The sequence below is a fragment of the Silene latifolia genome, chromosome Y, assembly GCF_048544455.1.
Source record: "Silene latifolia isolate original U9 population chromosome Y, ASM4854445v1, whole genome shotgun sequence".
NCBI lineage: Eukaryota > Viridiplantae > Streptophyta > Magnoliopsida > Caryophyllales > Caryophyllaceae > Silene > Silene latifolia.
In genome coordinates, this window is record NC_133538.1 from 82,278,357 (window position 1) to 82,285,700 (window position 7,344).

A 7,344-nucleotide genomic window follows, 5' to 3' on the forward strand; every position below is an offset into this window, starting at 1 on the left:
TGATTAGAAGTACGAACGAAAATCCGACGCAAACCAACATTCCGAACCCTAATTATTTGATATTCTAAAACTGATAAAAACTGAATGTAAAACTTGATTGAAAACTGAATGTTCTAGGTTACGTTATATAGAAAATATACGTAACACTTATTATCAAAACCGAAACACAATGGGCTTGCTTTTCCTCGATCTTCTTATTCTCGTCTGATTAGCGGTGTGGTCGATCGACCATGTTTCTCGGTCGATCGACGGCTCTTCAGTGTACAGTGGTTTCTGTAAGTCGTATGATGGTCGATCGACCATAGGCATCGGTCGATCGACTGCTTTAGCTGGTAGCCCGCTTCTAAAACTTCGTGGATTAGTCTTTCGGGCCACGAAATGCGCACCAAGCTCGTTCCTTGAGTAAGTAACTTCATGTCAAATGCAATGCAAGGTACTCGGGGACGGATTTAGCTTGATTTCCGCTGAATTCTTCACATTTCTGCAATAATGTACAAAAATACGGAAGTAGACGGAAATAGGGAGAAATGCAGCATAAACTACACAAATGAGCTCTGAAATGCATGTAAAATGGGGTGTAAAACATCATATTTAGGACACGCATCACCGGCAACGGCGCCAAAATTTGATGCTCGTCGTTGTGTGCACCAAAAATAATATTTATAGTCCAAACTACTACTATAGCTAGTGGCAGTCAGGGTCGAACCACAGGGAGGCGATGCAATTAATAGTTGTCTAATTCTAGTCTAAGGTAACAAATGTGAGGGGGACTTGATTTGTGTTGGCCTATACTAATGGCAATGAAATTAAAAGAAAACTAAAGAAATGTATGAAATCAAATGATAAAAGGGTGCTAAGATGGTCGGTTCACTATAGTTTCGGCGGCAGTATACTAGGTAGGTCTAAAACAAACACGTGAGACGGGAAAATAAGAAGTCCTCTCGGTCCTTTCTTAACAGGTAGCATCTTTCGATCTCGCTACAGGTCCCTAATATCACTAATGCTAACTTTTGTCCTGAAAAGTGATTTAAAAGGCTAAATTAACTTATATGTCGATCTTATTAATTTAGTCGTCTTAATTAGGTAGGTTATCTCCCTTCCCTATCTTTCGATCTTTATTGGGTCGGTCAATTCCTAAACATTCAACTAGTCGCGTGCACTCGATTCGTCAAATATGGAAATTAAATTAATTAAAACGAAGCATATCTCACGTGGCCAGTCGATCGACCAGGGAACCCAGTCGATCGACCATGGCGCGTTCTAGGTCATACTATTCTAATGCCGCCTACTTCTACAGATTCCCTACATCCTAGCACAAGGTATTTTGCTACTCATACTAGAAATAACGACAGCAATAAACTTAACAATTAAAACATTCGATTTCATACTTAAATTAATTAAACGAACAATTAACATAAAACGATAATTTGGCTTCGGGAGATCTAACCTAGCAATTCTAAACTATCAGCGAATTAAAGCAATGAAACTGAATATAAGAACAGAAGAGTACCGTGAAGGGAATCGCAGAGGAAAGATCAAAACCAAATGCAAAAAGAACTTTATTAATGAATGAATGAACTAATCTAATGATTATTGAATTGTATGTCAAGAACTAGATGATGAAAAACTGCCTCTTAAAACTGAAACCTAAGCTACGTTATATAGGAATACAACGTAGTTCTTATTTCCCAAAACCTAATTACGATGGGCTTCAAACTTCTCGTTCTTTTAATTTGCGTTAGAGTCACGGTCTGGTCGATCGACCACTGGGACCGGTCGATCGACTAACCCTCACTATACAGTAGCTTCTGTATGTCGTGCTCTGGTCGATCGACCATAGAGGTCAGTCGATCGACTGGAGTAGCTGGTACTTGGCTTCAAAAACTTCGTGAATTAGTCTTTTGGGCCTCGATATGCGCACCAAGTTTGTTTCTTGAGTAAATACTTCACGTCAAATGCAATGCAAGGTACTCGGGGACGAATTTAGCTTGATTTCCGCTGGATTCTTCACATTTCTGCAATAATTTACAAAAACACGGAAGTAGACGGAAATAGGGAGAATAGTAGCATAAACTACATAAATGAGCTCTGAAATGCGTGTAAAATAGGGTGTAAAACATCATATAAAAGACACTCTATCTTTATTGGGTCTGTCAATTCCTAAACATTCAACTAGTCGCGTGCACTCGATTCGTCAAATATGGAAATTAAATTAATTAAAACGAAGCATATCTCACGTGGCCAGTCGATCGACCAGGGAACCCAGTCGATCGACCATGGCGCGTTCTAGGTCATGCTATTCTAATGCCGCCTACTTCTACAGATTCCCTACATCCTAGCACAAGGTATTTTGCTACTCATACTAGAAATAACGACAGCAATAAACTTAACAATTAAAACATTCGAATTCATACTTAAATTAATTAAACGAACAATTAACATAAAACGATAATTTGGCTTCGGGAGATCTAACCTAGCAATTCTAAACTATCAGCGAATTAAAGCAATGAAACTGAATATAAGAACAAAAGAGTACCGTGAAGGGAATCGCAGAGGAAAGATCAAAACCAAATGCAAAAAGAACTTTATTAATGAATGAATGAACTAATCTAATGATTATTGAATTGTATGTCAAGAACTAGATGATGAAAAACTGCCTCTTAAAACTGAAGCCTAAGCTACGTTATATAGGAATACAACGTAGTTCTTATTTCCCAAAACCTAATTACGATGGGCTTCAAACTTCTCGTTCTTTTAATTTGCGTTAGAGTCACGGTCTGGTCGATCGACCACTGGGACCGGTCGATCGACTAACCCTCACTATACAGTAGCTTCTGTATGTCGTGCTCTGGTCGATCGACCATGGAGGTCAGTCGATCGACTGGAGTAGCTGGTACTTGGCTTCAAAAACTTCGTGAATTAGTCTTTTGGGCCTCGATATGCGCACCAAGTTTGTTTCTTGAGTAAATACTTCACGTCAAATGCAATGCAAGGTACTCGGGGACGGATTTAGCTTGATTTCCGCTGGATTCTTCACATTTCTGCAATAATGTACAAAAACACGGAAGTAGACGGAAATAGGGAGAATAGTAGCATAAACTACATAAATGAGCTCTGAAATGCGTGTAAAATAGGGTGTAAAACATCATATAAAAGACACTCGATCTTTATTGGGTCGGTCAATTCCTAAACATTCAACTAGTCGCGTGCACTCGATTCGTCAAATATGGAAATTAAATTAATTAAAACGAAGCATATCTCACGTGGCCAGTCGATCGACCAGGGAACCCAGTCGATCGACCATGGCGCGTTCTAGGTCATGCTATTCTAATGCCGCCTACTTCTACAGATTCCCTACATCCTAGCACAAGGTCTTTAGCTACTCATACTAGAAATAACGACAGCAATAAACTTAACAATTAAAACATTCGAATTCATACTTAAATTAATTAAACGAACAATTAACATAAAACGATAATTTGGCTTCGGGAGATCTAACCTAGCAATTCTAAACTATCAGAGAATTAAAGCAATGAAACTGAATATAAGAACAGAAGAGTACCGTGAAGGGAATCGCAGAGGAAAGATCAAAACCAAATGCAAAAAGAACTTTATTAATGAAAGAATGAACTAATCTAATGATTATTGAATTGTATGTCAAGAACTAGATGATGAAAAACTGCCTCTTAAAAATGAAGCCTAAGCTACGTTATATAGGAATATAACGTAGTTCTTATTTCCTAAAACCTAATTACGATGGGCTTCAAACTTCTCGTTCTTTTAATTTGCGTCAGAGTCACGGTCTGGTCGATCGACCACTGGGACCGGTCGATCGACTAACCCTCACTATACGAAGAGCTTCGTATGTCGTGCTTCGGTCGATCGACCATGGAGGTCGATCGATCGACCGGAGTAGTGTACTTGGCTTCAAAACTTCGTGAATTAGTCTTTCGGACCTTGATATGCGCACCAAGTTCGTTTCTTGAGTAAATACTTCACGTCAAATGCAATGCAAGGTACTCGGGGACGGATTTAGCTTGATTTCCGCTGGATTCTTCACATTTCTGCAATAATGTACAAAAACACGAAAGTAGACGGAAATAGGGAAAATAGTAGCATAAACTACATAAATGAGCTCTAAAATGCGTGTAAAATAGGGTGTAAAATATCATATAAAAAATACGCATCAGATTTTATTGTCTAATTTCCCTTTCCATGTTCATGATATTTTGTGTATTTAAGTTTCCGAGGTTCCAGAATTGTATATGCTTCCATTTTGTTTTCATATACATTTTACAAACCTATTAGAAATCTTCATGTGTAAAATTTTCACTAGAAAATGATTTTCACGAGCTCTCTAACACATTACATCTAAATACAAGTTCTTGTTTAATACTCCGTATATGAACAAACGTGTCTTAAATCTGAAAGAGTCGAATATCCAACGAATTTAAAAGCTGTGGAATTTCTTTTCTGCTTGGTCATTTGTCTATGATAGACTTTTTTGTGTTGTAATACTTGTAGAGGGAGCCACAAGTGCAGTTTTAGAGTTGATATATAGGTTTCAAACAAAATCAGTCCTTCTAAAGTGCCACTCACAGCTTCGCCAAAAGAGCTTCGCCAAAAGCGACAAAAGGGTTTAAGCAGCAACAATTTTGAACAAATCGCGAATGAGTTTGATGGTATCTTTGGGAACTTTAAATTGGAATTGAATTCCGTAGTTGAGATATTTCAAGTGTTTGAGAAGCCCTAAAATTTGGAATTGAAATTGACTCAATTCCTTATCAATTCCAAGCTAGTTAAATTTTGGGGTTCTTAAATACCTACTATATGGTAGTCATTTCAATTTCATCACTTCTTACGTTTTAATCTGTGACGCAAATTTCATCAAAATATTTTTGTTTATGATATTTTTTACGATCGCAAATATTTTTCGAGACAATATTTAATTTTTTCAAATATAAAACATCCAATGACCTCGACCCATATCCGTCTCGCCCAAGTTCAATTCCAATTCCAATTCCAATTCCAATTCCAATTTCATGTCCATGGGTTTCCCAAACGCATGAATTTCTACAATTAAAATCATGAAAATGAAATCAATTCCGTAGTTACAAACGCTACCTGAGCCTATTCTAACATTACACTTGCTGAAAATCGGTACAAGAAGCACAACTGAAACCAAATCGTACATCAGTCGTGTATTCACATTTAACTAGGCAAATTGCCTTACCTTATAATCTTATATATTTCGAAACAAACATCATAGTACCAACACCACCGATTGTACATATAATATACAGGACTGGAGTGTCAGAACTCAGAAGGGGGAAAGTGGGCAGCACCAGCAATGTCTTGCACAGTAAAAGACTAAAATCTTAAGCAAACCGACTGAGGAGCTATGTACACAGAGCACTTGACTACTAATTCACTGAGACACCAATGAAAGTGAACTTGCACGGTTAAGATGGATACTAGTAACACAAAGCGGCTTAGCCACGCAATTGTTCCTCACGGCCTGTCAATGGAACGTATCTCACAGAAGTCTCGGTTCTAATACTAAGCGACCCATCTTCCTTCTTGTCGAGCACCTGCAAATCCTGGAAGAAGGTCCCCACTGGTATCACCAATCTGCCACCTGGCTTCAGTTGCTATATCAATGCTTTTGGGATTTCTGGTGCAGCAGCCCCAACATGGATTGCATCGTATGGCGCAGCTTCTGGCCATCCTTCTCTTCCATCTACAACCATATTACCATTGGTTATAAAGTACTCGTAGCAATTAGTCTCCTGAGAAGCAGTCTCAGAATTGACCAAAAAAAAAACAACTCATATAAGTATATAACCACTTAATCCTCTAATAAACTGCAAAGAAAAGGAAAAAAAAAAAAATCTGAAATCAAGGAATAGCCAACTCTTGGGGTAGCTCGGTTCCAACCATTGGGAAGGTAATCAGGCTCTGGGAATTGGAAAATATTGGAGACACACTTGGGAGAATCAATCTGCATTACATCATAATTTTCTACCTAAGCTACGAGAAAAGCATATGTGAGAGGGGTCTGATCTTACCACCAACATGAATAGACAAGGAAGAGGCTTCCAGGAATGGAGCAGCAGCACTTTTCTTAATATTTTCAATTGACCAAGTGACAAGTTCAGGTATGTGTTCTATGCCAACAACACGCCCTTCACGTCCAACCATTAGTGCAAAACATGCAGTCAAATACCCCGTTCCTACAAGCAGAATACTAACTATGATGAGAATGTCCACTTTGTATATTGTATTAAAAAAAACTTATGTGAACTAAGATAACAAAGGTCAGGAGATATTTCGTTTCTCCTCTGTTTCGAGAGAGTATATTCGGCCATAGATATCAAGTTGGTTGCTGAATTGCCATTGTGTTCGAGGTGATTAAATTGGATAGTAAAATCAAAATTTGTGACAGCGATCGTCTCGATCACAAGCACATAGGAATAGGAAAATCATAGAATCCTATGAGACTACAGTTAACTGAAAAAAGGCATCTCATATGGAGTGTAACAATTATGTTTCAAGGAAAAAAATTACATGAACCAACATCTAAAGCATGCATTCCCGGTTGTAGCTTATCATGTAGAAGATCAAGGCACATTGCATGCATATGAGGAGCCGAAATCGTTGCATTGTGACCAATTGGCATGGGGCTATCCAAATAAGGAGGGGTACCCTCATGTACAAAAAACCCCCTATCAATAATTTCCATCACTTCTGATACCTTCCCAGAATGGATTACACCATAACATTGCAACTGGTTCACCAATTCTTTGTTTTTGCTCTTGTTAACTCCTGATAAGTACTTCTGCTCATACATAATACAATCGAGTCCATGAAAGCATAAAACCAGAAACGAAGACAACTTTACTTCCGTTTGGACGGACTGTGGAGTAATGTGGAGGGGAAGGGAGGGGGAGGGAAACGAAGGGTGACTTTCCATTGTCTTGTTGGTAAGTTGGTTGAAAGGTAATGGATGCAAGGGAAAGAAAAAGATCTATTTACCGTACTACAAACCAAACAAAATCCTTTTAACATGGGAACGATTAATATCACAAGAATTCTTTGCACTCCCTCCCCTCCATCTCCTCCCCTCCCCCTTCATTTTTAAGTGCTACAAAACACAGATTCACTACTCATAAACAACTTGTCAACAACCAGTAATTCAGTTGCTAGTTCCAATTTCCAAATACCGTAAGTCACGTCACAAATGGGCATACTCATACATACTATGTAAACTACACCACCTAGATGAGTGACACGCCTAAAACGTCGCGCGAAAAGACGGCCAAATTAACAATTTATATAACACTA

General features: G+C 38.4%; 1 pseudogene; it reads right to left on the reverse strand.

Annotated features, from left to right (window-relative positions):
* Positions 1-5,428: 5,428 nt before the first annotated feature.
* On the reverse strand, positions 5,429-6,850 carry LOC141628407 (protein-L-isoaspartate O-methyltransferase 1-like; annotated as a pseudogene).
* Positions 6,851-7,344: the final 494 nt, after the last annotated feature.